The sequence below is a fragment of the Trachypithecus francoisi genome, unplaced genomic scaffold (genome assembly GCF_009764315.1).
Source record: "Trachypithecus francoisi isolate TF-2019V2 unplaced genomic scaffold, Tfra_2.0 Lachesis_group9, whole genome shotgun sequence".
In the NCBI taxonomy this organism is placed as follows: Eukaryota; Metazoa; Chordata; class Mammalia; order Primates; family Cercopithecidae; genus Trachypithecus; species Trachypithecus francoisi.
Window position 1 is genome coordinate 8,661,426 of NW_022681474.1, and position 17,059 is coordinate 8,678,484.

At 38.8% G+C, this 17,059-nt stretch overlaps 1 long non-coding RNA gene across 1 annotated transcript; it reads right to left on the minus strand.

Annotated features, from left to right (window-relative positions):
• Positions 1-1,379: 1,379 nt before the first annotated feature.
• LOC117082731 lies at positions 1,380-10,007 on the minus strand. The gene is made up of 3 exons (XR_004436749.1): positions 9,926-10,007; positions 7,821-7,936; positions 1,380-1,635 (listed from the first exon to the last, which is right to left on the minus strand). It is a non-coding gene; the product is annotated as an uncharacterized LOC117082731 (long non-coding RNA).
• Positions 10,008-17,059: the final 7,052 nt, after the last annotated feature.

Below are 17,059 nucleotides of genomic sequence, written 5' to 3' on the forward strand. Positions count from 1 at the left end.
AGCTTCTAGAACTTGAAATAAAGAGATAAGTGAGGAAGATGCACTAAATTTTGCTTGTCTTTGTTTTCGCAGAATTGTGCTTATAATTGACTCAATTTATCACATCACATACGTGTGCACCTGTATGGTGGTGTGAAGTTGCTGAAAAGAGTTGTAGTCATAAATTTTCAATTGACGAACTTTAGTATCTACGTGGAAGAATATTACACAGAAAACAATTAATAGAATCCAAGCATGTTCTAGCTGGGGGGACCTTGGATAGGACATAGCTCAGGATCTCAACCCCCAACCACAGACAAGAAAAACAGTAGTCGGCAAAAATAAGGAGGACTCACAAGTGCTTCCTCTACTGTGACAGTAGTTGTGATCCAGGTCTTCATTCCACCCAAACTTCTCTTCTCCATTCCTTCTCACCAAGGTGGATGTGTAAGGTCAGAGTACAACGTGGGCTGAGAAGCACTGTATCTAATCGAATACCTTCAATTTAAATGAGACCTGGCTTTAAAAAATAGTAACAAGTCAGAGATGTCCCACTTCAGTACCTTATTTGTCCAACTTTTTACTTGCCTCCAATCCTGCACCTCAGACATCCAAGCCACTCTTGGAGGAATCACTGTGGCCTTCCCTCATCAAAGGTCCTGTGTGCTCTACCCAAAAAGTATTCAACTCCTCCTCATCTAATTTAAAATTAGCACTTTATATCCATGCTCTCTTCCCCTCTCTCACTATCAAGAAAAAATGTGATATGATTTGGCTCAGTGTCCCCACCCACGTCTCATCTCTAATTGTAATTCCCAGTGTCGGAGGAGGGAGTCACTGGGTCATGGGGGCAGTTTCTAATGGTCTAGCACCATCCCCCTAGTGCTGTCTGGCGATGGAGTTCTCACAAAATCTGGTTGTTTAAAAGGTGTAGCATTAGCCAACAATGAGCACACACACACAAAAAGGTGTGGAGCACCTCTCCTCATTCCTCTCTTCCTCCTGCTCCGGCATATGAAGTGCCAACTTCCCCTTCGCCTTCTGCCACGACTGAAGCTGGGCAGATGCTACCATGCTTCTTGTACAGCCTGTAGAACCATGAGCCAAGGAAACCTTTTTTCTTTGCAAATTACGCAGCCTCAGGTATTTCTTTATAGCAGTGTGAGAACAGACTAAAACAACACGTCTAAGGACTGAATAGTTCTAAGACTTAATGTTGGCCTGTTTGTGATAACAGCAAGTCAAAGTGGATAGATAATTCCAGTCAAGCATGTTGTTCGAAAAGAATGGATTTATAACAATGGAGTTTTAGGCATCACGACAAGCAGAAGAAGCGTATATTTGGAAATAAGGTGGTGTTATGGACTGAATGTTTGCAAACCTTCCCCGTAAAATTCATATGTTGAAACCCTAGCCCCCACAATGGGAGGGTATTAGGAGGTAGGACCTTCGGAAGGTAATTAGGTCATGAGAGTGGAGCCCTCATGACAGGATTAGTGTCCTTATAAGATGAGATACCAGAGAGCTTGGCCCTTCTCTCTGCTCTCCACCATATGAGGATACAGCAAGAAGGCAGCCATCTGCAAACCAGGAAGAGAGCCCTTGCTAGATGCAGGATCTGCCAGCACTTTGATTGCAGATTTTCAGGCTCCACAACTGTGAGAAATAAACATTTGTTGTTTAGCCCTCCAAGTTTAGGGTAATCTGGTAATAGCAGCACTAAATGACTTAGGGAGCTTCTCAGCACTTTAGGGACCCATTTACACATATAGCCTTCCACATATTTTTGTCAGTTCTTGTTGTATATTTCAGGTGTTGAAGTTAAGTAGTAGCTTGCAATTTAAAATATTGGGTTGGAGGAATTTAGCAAATGTCATGCCCCTAAGATTATTTAATTAATATTCTCTGAAGTAGACAGCCTCAATATAAATAATACGCTAAGAGGCATTGTCTATACTACTGGACCATTGTTATTTGCAGTGTTAAATCATGAAATAGAAATGATTTCATCTGCCCTTTAGTCTTCTCTACTGTTCTAGCAGGATTCTATGATGACTCAGACAAGTGAACTACTATCTTAATCCCAAAGACTTTAATGAAAAGATTCACCCCCCATCTTTTCCTCTCATTTCAATGTTTAATATCACTTGCCATCATGGAGTGATTTCTAATCTAAACCCTTCCCATGACAAGGTTTTAATAGTTACTAAGCACCACAGAAGACCTCAATGTACTCATTTAATAAACAAACATCATTTGAGCAATTTCAACATCTAAACAGTGTATTAAATAGTAGAGATAAGGTGTCTCATGCATGTAGCCTACAACCAAACAGAGAAATGAAAAGGCAAATGTAACTAGTCTTGTAAGTCATGGTACATATAATAGTTAAAACTTATATAATGCTGGTTATCATAACAAAAACTACTATGCTAAGAACTTTACTAAAAATAACTAATACTCCTACAACACTATAGAGTGTTATTATCCCTATTTTATAGATGAGAAAACTAAGACTTAGGTTAAGTTACTTACTGAAGGACACAGAAAGTGGTAGAGCTGAGAGTTTATCGATTAAGTGAAATTTTAAGCTTTCTAAAATATTTTCAATATTTTTCAGTTCTGTGACCTCATGGAATCCATAACCTTTATTTAAAAGAAAAGAAATCTATTCTACATGTAAATGTGCCAAGCAAGTGTCTCCACTTGTTATCAAACTATCTTGGTCTTAGCTCAACTTCCAAAGTGATAGTTTTAGAAAAATGAAGTTAAGAAGATCACTACACTGGATTATAGTACCACTACACCAAGCACCTTGGTGTTTTTCCAGCTAAGCTTTAGCATTCAATTGTTAATATACTAATCTTCTTTGACCTAAAACAAAACCATCAAAAAACAAAAAAGAATCTCGAAAAGCTGTTCTTTCCTGCTCAACCCAATGCACCCGGAGTTATATTTCCTCCCATGGTCACCAGTAGGCACCAGACCTAACATTCCTGAAATTTTTCATTCATTTAGAATTATTTGGATAAAATTGGTTTAAGCGACTCTTTGTGCCCCTTTACTTACCATTCTCCAGGCTTTTATTGAACACCAATTATTCAGTGCAAAGCAGAGTAGAAAATAAGGAATAAGTCCTAAGCTACCTTGCCCTCAAACTGTTGTATAGTCAATAAAGGAGATAAGATATATACATAAATAAAAATAGTATAAAGTAAAAAGTGGGAGGAGCCATAAGAGAATAAAACTTTCAATCTGGAGAGGATCAAATGAGGCGGCGTGGGAAAGAGGCTTTTGAGTTAGAGCTCGGAAGTGAAAAAAAAAAAAGAATGCGCATTCTATTAAAGTTTAACAAAGCAAAGAGAATATTTGATGTACAGAGAGAACAAAAAGCTGTTTGATTTAACCAAAAAGGTACATTGTATAAGATCTTATGACTGTCACACAAAGGCATTTGAATTTCGTTTTCTTAGAGGATAGAATTCATGAAGGGATTTTTAACAGGAGGAGCAAACATTAAAGTTTTGGTTTAATATGATTCGTACATCCCGAGTCAGTTCTCAACACTTCTTGAAACAAGAACATATTCAATTCATGTTTAAGGACTTGTTGAGTGTATACAGGTTGTTGAGAGGAGAGACTCTCAGGGCAATTCAAGTGGTATTTTATTAGAGCCTAAACTAGGAAGCAGAAGTGCAGAGGAATAACAGATGAGAATAATTTTGTAAAGACACAGTTGATATAATTTGACATCGGGTGTCAAGATGATGGGGAAGAATGGGAAATAATCAAATATAAATTCACCGCTATCATGAGGATAGTAGTAACATTATTCAAAGTATGAAATATTAGATATATTATTTCTAATTACTCAATAAATTTGTAAATATTGTTCTTAACCTTCTTGGTCACAATTTGCACACACATTCCACCTGTAATAAAACATCATATGATACAATGACGTGAAATAGAGGTGAAGATGGCAGGACATGTTTTGCCAAGGACATTTTTACAGATCAGTATTAAAATTCTCCATTGTTAAGGATAATGATTTGTGGAATGAGGTAAAGAAAAAGCTTACAGAACTATCAGTTTATTATTCAGAAAAATCACTTTGCTTTAGCAAGTTGCAATCATGCTATTGAGAAAAAAAAACCAAAACAAGTAAAAAAGATTGGGAAAAAACATAAGAAGATTGGGTAATTAGACTTAATTCTAGCCTAAGAATCATATATTCTAGAAGAATGTGGGAAATATAATTTCAAACCAAGATAACCTAGTCAAGATGGAATAAAGGCATTCAAATTTCCTTCTCACCTAAAACAATCAAAACCTTGACAAGATATATGAAATAATGGTTCGTGAGACCTTGGATATAGGAAAATAAAGGAGAATTATTATTAAAAGATGGAGAACAAATAAAACGAGCTTTACAATGTCCCAGCTTACTTCTTCGAGAGAGTTTGCAGGCCACAGTGGACGCAAAGGGTAACTCAGATCAAACTTAGCATGTTCCATGAGTTGTGAAGATGGAATTGAGGCTCTGGGGGTCAAGGCAGCTAGTATTTGAAGGATAAAGCATCAAATAGGAGACAGCTACACACAGAGCGAATGCCAGGATCTACAGTGTTTCCCTCTGACTGACATTCAACTTAGTTCTGATCAGCGTATGCATGTGAAGCCCAGGAAAAGAACCACCTGAAACGATCAGGTCACAGTGCCTGGCACTCACCCAAGGCTGGGAATGGTGTCTATTTCCAAGAGCCAGATTGGAAAGCCTCGAGATTCACAGGGCCCTCAGTAGAGTACACAAATGGATCTTTCCTCAGTAGTAGAGAAGAATTAGTCCTAGAGTAACCACTGCTCCAGTTCACCTACCAAAACTGAAAAACAAGACCCAAAAAGGATCGAACTGTTTCTACGTCACTTGCCTACATCTCAGAACAAAGCTTAAGAATATCCCTAGAAAAGAAAAACATCCAGCACCTAATAAGGGGAGATTCACAATGTCGGGCATTCAATCAAAAAATATCAGGCATGCAAAGAACACAGGAAAAAGCCGTCAATCAGACTCATAACAGACATAGATATTAAAACTAGTAGCCGACAAGGACATTAAAAGCATTGTTACAAACCGATTTCGTTCGTTCCAAAAGTTAAATAGAAAGGTGGACAGTATAGAAAAGACTCAAGACCAACTACTAGAAATGAAAAATCAATGTGTGTGAAAAGGAAATGTCACTAGATGGGATTAATGGCAGATTAGATGTTATAGAAGAAAACAGTAATCAACTCGACAACATAACAATGGAAACTGTCCAAAAAAAAAAAATACAGAGAAAAAAGAATTTTAAAAGATGATGTATCACTGAGCTATGGGAAAATTTCAAACAATCATATATATATATATAATATATAATATATATTTATATATAGTAAATAAACATAAAATAACATAAACATAACTAACATAAAATAAAATAAATATATATATTTATATATGCTTGCTTGAAATTTTCCCATATATTAGATATATTATATATTTTTATATATGTATTATATATATTTATATATATATAATTGGAGTCTCCAAAAGAGAAGAAGGGGAAGAAAATTAGTTGAAGAAATAATGGCTGAAATTTTTGCACATTTAATGAAAACTATAAACCCATAGATTGAAGAAGGTTAAGAAATCCCAGATATTAGGAACATGTAGAAAACCACACCAAGGCACATGTATCAAATTGTTCAAAACCAGTGCCAAAGAAAAAATCTTTAAAACAGCCAGAGGAAAAAGACACATTACATACAAACAAACAAAAAAAAACCCAAAGATACAGGTGACAGCAGATTTCTTCTCAGAAACAGTTCAGGTAAAAAGACAGATTGAAATATTGAAATAAAACCAAAATTGTCAAAGTGGAATTATTCACCAAACAAAAAAATACCTCTCAAAAGCAAACATAAAATGAATTAGTCTGCAGCAGACCCACATTACATGAAATGTTGAAGTATGTCCTTCAGACGGAAGGAAAATAAAACCAGATGGAAATATAAATATATACAAGAGAATCTAGGGTACTGGAAAGATAATGCTAGGGCAGGTATATAAGATTTTTTCTTATTATTTAAATTTCTATCAAAGATAATCAGCTAATTAAGCAAAAATAATATAAGAGTAACATAATAAACATAAAATACTGTACAATTATAGCATAAAGATAGAGGAGGGAGAAAGAGAAGTCTACTATTGTACATTCTTATATATGTGGAGTGGTGCATGATCACTTAAAGATAGACTGCAGTAAGCCAAAGATGCACACAATAAATCCTAAAACAACTACTAAACAGGCACAAATAAAGAGGTACAGTCATATATCCACAAGGGAGATAAAATAGAATCATAAAAAATTTTAATTAACCCAAAAGAGGCAGAACAGGTGAGAGGAGAGAGAAAGAGAGAGAACAGATGGGACAGATAGAAAACAAATTGCAAGGTGATGTATTTCAACTTAATCATGTCAATAATAACACTAAATTCAAATAGTGTAAATGTCCAATCTAAAGGTAGATATTATAAGGTTAAATAAAAAACAAGACCCAACTATGTGCTGCTTACTTTAAATATGGATAAGAAGTAAAAGGGCTGAAAAAGATATTTTATTCTAACAGTAATAAAATGAAAACTGGCTATATTAATATCAGACAAAGTGGATTTCAGAGAAAAGAATGGTACTGGGGATAAAGAAGATAATTTCATAATGATAAAGGGATCAATTATTAAGAGGTTATAAAAATCCTAAATATTTATGCAGCTGAAAACAAGCAAAAACTGATAGAACTGCAAGGAGAAAAAGGCAAATCCATTAGTAAGATACGAATTGTTAACAACATTCATTCAACAAAAATATACTAAAATCCTCCAAACACAAGACATTGTGCCAGATGCGAAGGGGACTACAAATGACTTTAGACTCCTCAGGCACATAACAAAAGATTTGTGTAATAATCTCTACTCACTCTTCCAATTCTTCTATGATTTTATTTTTAACAAGTTCACAAATCCTTATCGAAATAATAATAATAATGAATACCTCTCAAAGTTGGCATGATCTGGGTGCCCAGGTGTCATACTCAGTATTTTTTTTGTTTGTTTCTTTAGTTTGATTTTTGTTTTTGCCATTCTTGAGACGGAGTCTTGCTCTGTCGCCCTGGCTGGAGTGCAGTGGCGCGATCTCCGCTCACTGCAAGCTCTACCTCCCCGGTTCACGCCATCCTCCTGCCTCAGCTTCCCGAGGAGCTGGGACTACAGGTGCCCGCCACCATGCCCGGCTAATTTTGTTTTGTATTTTTAGTAGAGACAAGGTTTCACCATGTTAGCCAGGATGGTCTCAATCTCCTGACCTCATGGTCCACCCGCCTCGGCCGGCCTCCCAAAGTGCTGGGATTATAGGCGCCCGGCTGATACTCAGTTTTATGTATCAGCTTTCCTGGGCTACAGGATGCCTAGATAGCTGGTTAAACATTATTTCTGGATGTGTCTACAAAGGTATTTCCAGAAGAGATTACCATTTGAATTGGTGGACTCAGTACAGCAGATCACCCTCACCAACGTTGGGTAGGCATCATCCAAGGGATTTAGCTCTTGAATAGGACAAATACAAAAAGTGGAGAAAGGGAAGATATTCTCTCTCTGTGTGTGTCTCTCTCTCTGTGTCTCTCTCTTTCCTGACTGCTTGAACTGGGGGATCAATCTCCTGCCCTCATGCTTCTTAGGCCTTCAGCCCCAGACTGGAATCTATACAATAGTCTCCAGCTCTCAGGCCTTCAAACTACATTACCAGATTTCCTGGGTCTCCAACTTGCAGATGGCAGATCTTGGGACTTCTCAGCCTCCATCATCATGTGAGTCAATGTCTCATGATATATTCTAATGGTTCTGCTTCTCTGGAGAACCCTAATACACCAGGATACAAAATGGAAAGTACCAGATTTATTTGCCTTAAATCTCTTTTGAATGTAGGCAACTACAAGTAAGTAACAATAAACAAAAACAGGGCCATGTGGTAAGCACCCTAACAAGGGTATGTTAACAGACCCAAATCTGCCTAGGGAGGGGAGGTAAAACTACAGAGAAAAGGTGGCATAACCTGAATGTGGAATTTGAGGAGAACCCCTCTCCATGGAAGAGGACCTTGGAGGAAAGAAGGGCGGCACCGCCAGAGCTCAGGAGCACATAGAATATTCAGCAAATGTCAAGAATCCAAGTCCATCTTGGAAACTGGGGTACAAAGAAGTCTGAATTTCCAACAGGATCACCCATTCAATCATGAAGAGATTTCCAAGTCATGTGAAGCAACTGCTTTTCCAATCCATAGGTAATGGAGAACAATGAAAGGGTTTATTTTTATTATAAACATAATTTGTGCATTTATGAGAAATATTAAGTATAAAGTAATAGTTTCCCTTGCCTATCTACTCAAACTTCCTCCTCTCATGACAGCATTTTAAGCAGAGGAGTAATGAGCATTTATTACATTAGCATTGTAAACATATCACTAGGGTAGCCACAGAGGTGGAGAGGGAAATCAAAACTGGAAAGATACTTGGGGTTGTAAAATCAAGAGAATCCCTGATTGCAAAAAGATTAAAATCAATTAGAGGATATAGGGCTTATTTCTGATAACTTCTTGTGGAGGAAATCAAAGGAGACTTTTTGCGTATCAGAAATGACATTCAGCCAAGTTTGGCAGCTCACACCTGTAATCCTAGCACTTTGGGAGGCCAAGGTGAGAAGACTGCTTGAGCCTGGGAGTTTAAGACCAGCCTGGGCTACATAGTAAAACTCCATCTCTACAAAAAAAAAATAAATTAAATTAAATTAGTTGAGTGTGCTGGTATACACCTGTAGTCTCAGCTAATCAGGAGGCTGAGCTGGGAGAATCACTTGAGCCAGGGAGGTCGAGGCTGCAATGAGCCATGATCCTGCCACTGCACTCCAGCCTGGGTGACAAAGCAAGATCCTGTCTCAATGAAAGAAAAAAAGGAAGAGAGAGAGAGAGGAAGGAAGGAAGGAAGGAAGGAAGGAAGGAAGGGAGGGAGGGAAGGAGGGAGGGAAGGAAGAAAGGAAGGGAGGGAAGGAGGGAAGGAAGGAAGCAAGGAAGGGAGGAAGGAAGGAAGGAAAGAGAGAGAAAGAAAAAGAAAGAAAGAAAGAAAGAAAGAAAGAAAGAAAGAAAGAAAAAGAAAGAAGGAAAGAAGGAAAGAAAGAAGAGACATTCAAAACGTGTTCCAATGCTGAAATGGGAGAAAGAGTATTTTAGTTAAAAGGACTGGTATAAGAAATGATACAGAACAAGGAAGGTGCCACGCATCTCTCAAAAGTAGCAACCACTCCAGTGCGGCTTGAGTAAAGGGTCCTGGCTGGGCCATAATGAGAAGGAAGGCTGGGAAGGGGAATAGGAGGAAGTCCACAAAGAGCTTCAAACAGCAGTCTAAGCTGTAGGAATCCCTTGACCATGTCTGACCAGGAGATAGGACCTGTGGCTAGGATGGATTAGAAAGGAGGAGAAGGGAGCCTGGTTACAAAAGTGCTCATTAATGAAGAACCAAGTTAGCATGGTAGCACTAGGAGCACACAGGTGCAAGAGATGTCATGGAAGCAGTGCGTTGGGAGAGGCGGAAGAAAAGTTGTAGAATTTCTGGAAAGCTGGAGAGCCTCAGGCTCCAAACTATTTAGGCCCTTTTCGAGTTTCCTCTTGTTATCCATGAATTCCAGACTGGAGTTAGTAATCTGGGCTTATTCATGCCAACATGTCCCATAAAGATACAAAAGGAGATACACACATTCACAAATAGACATATACACAGATATAAAGATACACAGATAGACTGATACCAAGGTACATCAACTCATAGATCCAGGTACAAAGTATAATTGGAAGGATACCTGTTTGTTATTCCAGATCTCAACCATGCTTCACAGAGAGCGAGAAAATGTTCCACAGTTTGGCTCCAAACATTTCTAAAAACTGGGTGATAGGTCAGAGAGTAAGTGGGAAGAACAAGAGTTCTCACTTTTTCCAAACCAGTTCTCCCGTTTCTCTACCACATAACATTACCGGTATAACAGGCTGGCCGGTTGATTGAACATAAATGCACTCCTACTCCTTCCCAAAATGCCCCAAGTCTGTTGAAGTGCACACAGGACCCTTAAATGTTAAGCTCTCTTCCTAAATACACACAAACAGTGCAGTGAGTGATATTATATTTGTCGAGCCAACCATGCCAGGGCTTTGAACCTGGGTGAAGTTACACGTATTTCAAAACCTCAGGCTCAGGCCACTTAAATTAGCCCTGAGGCTTTTATAAGAGCTAAAATCCCCAGTTAAACACAAGCAGCAAGAACTTGATTTTGCACATGTCATGAATGCTGATCACAAGTTAAGTCACCAGGCCCTGGGTGATGCAATGACTCTTGAATAACTAGGTAGCTGCTCTGGGTTTGTTAGTTAATGCTACATGATAACATAGTAATAACAATTAACTCAATCACATTCTAAAGGAAGTGCTATAAGGATCCTACACTGTGGTTTAGAAAGCAGAGGTAATTACAGCTTTACCCTATAATTTTATGGTTTATCTAGCCCTGTAAGCATGCCACTTGATGAGAACAAAAGAGGTGCTATGCAACTTTCATTGAGAAACCAGGGAGCCTTGTGAAACATTGAAGATTTACCCATAAAAATCTGAATTTTTAACTTGAAACAAGAAAGTTAAGATCTTATCCATCCCAGTTTTAATTAGAGAGATAAAAGGATGTGAAAAGAAAAGAAATAACACAATTGGCAATTAAAGCTCATCTATGAATAAAAACCTTTGTTCTCCAAATGTGATTTCGAATTGAGTGAACAGCTTCCTGTTTAGAGACTTCCATACTGGAAGGCCCAGAAATGCCCTGTGTTCCAGTGGCCTCTGTCCCATGGTATCTGGCTATCCGCCAACACAACTACCTCTCCTGTTCTGCAGTTCTCACACAATGGTGAAAGGTCTTGACTCTAGACTTACAACCTGAGTTTGCAATCTACCTCCTTGCCAGCTCTATTATGTTAAATAAATGACTTACCCATCAACCTCAGGTTCCGCACCTGTAAATTGGGACTAACAATTTACTTGAAAGATTATTGGAAAAGCATGTAAAAAAGCTTTGCAAACTCTAAATACCAACAAAAAAAAATGATCACTATGCCATATATTTGTTACCTGATACACTATGAGGGTGGAAATGCAACATATTATAGAAGAAACACTAAAATGTTTGTATTTAGAAGTTTGTGCAAATGAAAACACATATGTAATACTTTCTAAACCAGCATATTTTTTAAATGTGCTACTATCCTTACTAAAGTAGCAGCATTTCAGTTGGATAATAATGTAGATTCTATTAAGCAAGGACGTATGAAGAAAGAGTTGCATAGCTAAGTACAAAAATATTATGTAGTCAACCATGGTTACTGCCTAGATGATGAAACAAAATATGCCCAAACTGAAATAAAAACATCACTAGTGTTGTGTTCTATAATAACCTTTCATATCCCAGGAGAGGAAGTTAAATAGGATTCTCTCACTGGTCTTAAAATATTTGTCTATCAGGTGGAAATATTTGTAATAATGTGTGGAATACTTTCTGAATGTCATTTCCTGTTATAAAGAGACAAAACTAAGCCTTGATGTCCACTTTCCCCAAATATCTGACCAAAAAAAAAAAAAAGAAAAGATGATTTAAGTTTATTAACTGAAACATAAAATGAAGACTTCCAATAAAGAAAATAATGAGAGCTATCTGGGGCTGAGACCCTTTAGAAATTCTCTTAGGGTTTTGGAGACAGTACTACTTTCTGCTCAGTCCTGACTCCAAACTGAACCTCTCCCACTCCTAAGCCAACTTGGATGAAAACCAGCTCCACTTTAGGCCTGACTGTGTAAGAATCTGTATTGTCATTCCAGGGCATGTTTAAGTCCTTTTAATAGATTAGGTCAGGATGGTATCCTCATAATTTAGTGTTGTGAATAGTACAAATAAAGGCTTCAATGACATCTAATCAGAACATTTTCTTTCTCTTCTCTGAGACCCTTATTCCACAGAGGTCCAGATTTCCCCAGCCTGTCAGTCATTACAACGACAAGCTGTCTTAGCAGATTTGAAAGCCATTGAGTAGCTAATTTGCCAATATAGATTTAAAAGAGATGAGACAGCTTATGGCTGTGGTCTCTCTCTGGCTTCTCCCACACAAAGAAGTCTGGAGCACATGAGGAATTTCTTTTGCTGAAGGCAGACCATTGTTTAAACATTGATTGCCTCTTTTTTCTATCATTCACTTTTTCTCCCCCCTGTACACGGCCACCACCAGACACAGATTTCATTCGTGGCCCATCGGCTGAAAGTTACCTGCTCAACACACTGATAAATGAGCCATTTACAGGCTGGAACGATGGGAGAAAAAAAAAATAACACTCATATATATTAACTAAACATTGAGTGAGTTTTTCTTATCTACTCAAAAGACTTACAAGCTTTTTATGCCAATGAACTCTGGTATGTACAACAGAAAATGAACTAACTCGTGTTAAAGTAATTTCATACTGCAAAAGGACTATGCAAAAGCAGGGCATTTGAGAAATATATGGCACATCTCATTTGGGACTAAGAGACCCTGGGACAATTTTTCCCAGGTTACTTTACACAGAGCAAGTACACGGTGATTCTGGTCCAGGGAAGAAGAACAGATTTTAGAATCAGACCTAAGGGCAAATCCTGACTTGAGTACTTATCAATGATCATGGAAAACTTACTTAATTTCTCCGAGTCTCAATTCCCTATTTGGGTAATGAGATACTATTATCTACCAGACAGGGTTGTATTCTGTGAAAATCAGAAGCAGAGGTTGTTTCTCATAGTAAACAACACAGAAAGAACACGGATAATATTAAACATGTATATAATATTGATATGGTTTGGCTCCGTGTCCCCACTCAAATCTCACCTGGAATTGTAATCCCCATGTGTCAAAGGAGGGACTTGGTGGGAGGTAATTTGATCTTGGAGGCGGTTTCCCCCACCCCGTTCTCATGACAGGGAGGGAGTTCTCACGAGATCTGATGGATTTAAAAGTGGCAGTTCCCCCTGCACTCTCTCTCTCTCTCTCTCTCTCGTGACACCTTGTGAAAAAGGCGCCTGCTTCCCCTTTGCTTTTTGCCATGATTGCAACTTTCCTGAGGCCTCCCCAGCCATGGGGAAGCGTGAGTCAATTAAACCTCTTTTCTTTATAAATTACCCAGTCTCAGGTAGTTCTTTATAGCAGTGTGAAAAAGAACTAATACAAATATTAACTATGTACCATGAAGCATTCTGTAATGAAATTGAGGCACAGAGAGAGAAAGTGATTTGCCCATGGTCACACAGATAACAAGTGTTGAATCCAGCTTTAGACCCAGGCAGTTTGGCTGCATAGTCTGTGGTGCGCCTCATCACACTCTAAAGTGAATATTTACTAAGTCCAGGAATCCATTATACTGTAGCCCTCAGGAATATAAAAAAACAGAAAAACATTTGAATTAACCTGAATAAGAAGAGTTGGTTGTAAGCCTAACAGAGACTCTTCGGGCCATGGAAGTTGGGCTCCCAGTCATGACTCTAAGGAGCAGAACTGGACAGTAGGTCTGAATTCCAGGCAATGGCTGGAGAACAGAAGGAGCTCTGGCTTTTCTTTAGGGCCAACCAGTCATGGAATAACCTTGCTCTAGGGACTCCAACCCTTTCTCCTATTTCCATCTTCAGCTGCGAGTCCCCTACTTACTCTACTGAATTTTTGCATTCTGTTCCCACAGTTCAATTCCTCCATAATTCAATCCGAGATTCCAAGGGAAAAAATCAGCTATGATGCCCTTGATGGGTGATCTCCATCCTGGAACCAGCCAAGTCTGCCTGAAGAGGCAGAATCCATGCCACAAAAAATACTGCCTGATTCCTCTTCAGTAGCAACTTTAGAGAGAAGAAGCATCAATAGGCACTTCAAAATAGACCTTTCCCATTGTGACCTTGCTGTCCTCTTATCCCTCCCATCCTGGGAGGCTGAGGAATGCAGAGCTTGAACTCAGCCTTTAGAATCAGTGAGCCTAGAAAATAAATCCTGTCTCTCCCGTAAATGGCTGTGTGACATTAGACAAGTTACTAAGGCCTCTGCAGAACTGTTTCCTCTTGTGTAAAATGGTGATAATAATAACTCCTTCATACATTTATTTTGAGTCTTAAATGAGATATTATATATAAAAAGACTTTAACACGAATGTCGGCACATGGTAAGTGTTTAGTAAATGTTATTTATATTTTAGCACTATTCACAGCTCAAGAGGTTTCATCCATGTACCTACCCTTTTGAGTTTTAAGGTCACCAACTCCTTTGTTCTCTTTCCTCCCAAATCTTTGCTTTTTCTTTAACACCCAAGTAGAAAAGGCATCCAGGTAATCAGAAAGGACCAAGGGTAAAGGACCAGGCAGGGAAGCCACTAAGTAAGTAGGCATATGCAGTAGATACTGCTGCTCATCATCCAGTTTGGCTATTCCCTTAGTAACAGAATCTTGATATTATTTGTGTTGACATCACACCCAACACTACAGCTGATCCTACATTTTCCTGCCTCCCTTGCAGCAAAGTATGGCCTCACCTCCAATGTCTGGCCAATGAGCTGTAATGAGGTGCTTTGTGGGTTTCCAGAAAGCTGTTTCAAGGAGCTGGCTACAGGTGCATCTCATGGTCCACACATCTTTCTTCCCAACCTACAACATGGACATTTGGCTCCTGGTCCCAGAGCCACTTTAGGATATGGAAGTTGTCTGCTGAGGACGATTTAGTGGGGAGGGGTGGGGAAATAGAAGTAGCCTGAGTCTCAGAAATCTGTAGAAACTCCTACCAGCTCTAAACTACCTACCTCCAGATTTCTATTTTGTGAGACAGAAACATGTATCTTGCTCAAGCCACTGTTACTTCAGGGTATTTGTTGCAGAATATAATCCTAAAGGGCCACTTGCAACAACATGGATGAACCTGGAGGACATCATGCTAAGTGAAATAAGCCAGGCACAGAAACACAAATACCTCATGATCTCACTTCTATGTGGAATCTAATAGTCAAACTCATAGAAACAGAGTAGAACAGTGGTTACCAGGGGTGGGGAGGAGAAGGAAGAGAGGAGAAGTAGTCCAAGGGTACACACTTGCAGTTATGGAGGATGAGTCAGCCTAGAGTTCAGCCTGAGGACTAGAGTTAATAATAATGTACTTCATACTGCAGATTTGCTCTAAGAGTGAATTTTAGGTGCTCTTACCCCACACAAAAAGGGTAACTATGGAGGATGGGTGGATAAGGTCATTCGCTTAGCTGTGGTAACCACTTCACTATCTACATGCATATCAAAAACATCATGTGGTATACCTTAAATATATACAATTTAAGTATATATGTGTACAATTCTAATGGATGTAATGAATCTGGAAGACCTCTATTAATATCAAATAATTAAAATATTAGAGATGATGCATTTATCAAGAGAGAATGAGTACACAGAAATGATATAAAAGAAGAAAAGATATACGGAATACTTGCAATCAGAAATAATATCCCTGAATAAAAACCTGTATACTACAGCAGAATTTGTTTTCTTTTTGAGCTGAGATCTCACTCTGTCGCCCAGGCTAGAGTACAGTGCCATTGACAATCATAGCTCACTGCAGCCTCAACCTCCTGGTCTAAAGCAATTCTCCCACCTCAGTCTCCCAAGTAGCTGGGACTACAGGAATGTACCATCATGCCTGGCTAATTTTTTGTTATTTGTAGAGGTGGGGTCTTGCTATAATGCTCAGGCTGGTCTCAAACTTCTGGGCTCAAGCAATCCTCCTGCCTCAGCCTCCCAAAGTGCTGGGATTACAGGTGTGAGCCACTGCAGCCAGCCAAGAAAAATTATTATGACGTGGTACTCCACACTTGGATACTTAGATACCCACCTGATCCACTAAACTTCTGAGTAACCCTGACTGAATGACTTGAACTTTCTCTGTCTCAAGATTTTACTTTTCTGGATGGACATCATAAGCCTTACCTTACAGAGGGAATCTAAGAATTACTTAGGACATAGCTAACAATATCTTACTAACATAATCACACGTTTTCTTGGATCTCTGACCAACCAGCTTCTTTCCACCATAGCTACCAAATTCTCAGGTGAGTGTATACAAATGTATTAATCCTATCTTTGGAGGGTGCTGAGTCATTGACACCTGTACATAAAATAATGGACAATAGCCCACAACCTTATTAAAGAAGTAACAATAATACCAACCTATGCTTTTTGTGGTTTGAGATTTTCTTGGTCCACATTGCAAGATGTGAGCCCCTAGATTCACTTCCAGCTGCAGACCTCATCTCAGTTGCTTCTCTGTCCACTCCACGCTTGTCCAAGAGTGGCCCCTGCATAGGTAGCATTTGCCCTTTGGGTGATAAGTTCTTCCATATTATGTTATTCTCATTAGGCCACAGGAATGCCCAAGGCAGCACTGCCAGCTTGAACCCAAACCCTGGCAATGAACAGAAATCTGATGACAATGATAATCACACGAAGACAGACCACGGCATAACCCACTCTTTTAGGAGTTTTCAGATTATCATCTTGCAAAATTCTCAGGATACGTATGGTTTCATGCCATAAAGACAAAGGCTTTTGCTTTCCTTCTACAAAAATTGGAATGTTATTCTTACGTCTGTTGGCTCTGCCTGGGGCCCTAATGCAAGTGTATTCATTGCACATTAACGTCAAGCTCCTGACAGTGGGCCCAAAGGTGTACGAGGATTGCCTTGAGAAATATAAGCAGTGCATGCAAGTATCCAATAGGTGTTGACTTGCCTTTCTAAGCCATAGGTTTCCATGACGTGTTTGGCCTAAATGGGAGCCTTACATGTATTACATTTTCTATATTTACTAAAGATCCTTTTCACTACAAACATCATTAGCATCATATGCAAATATTTA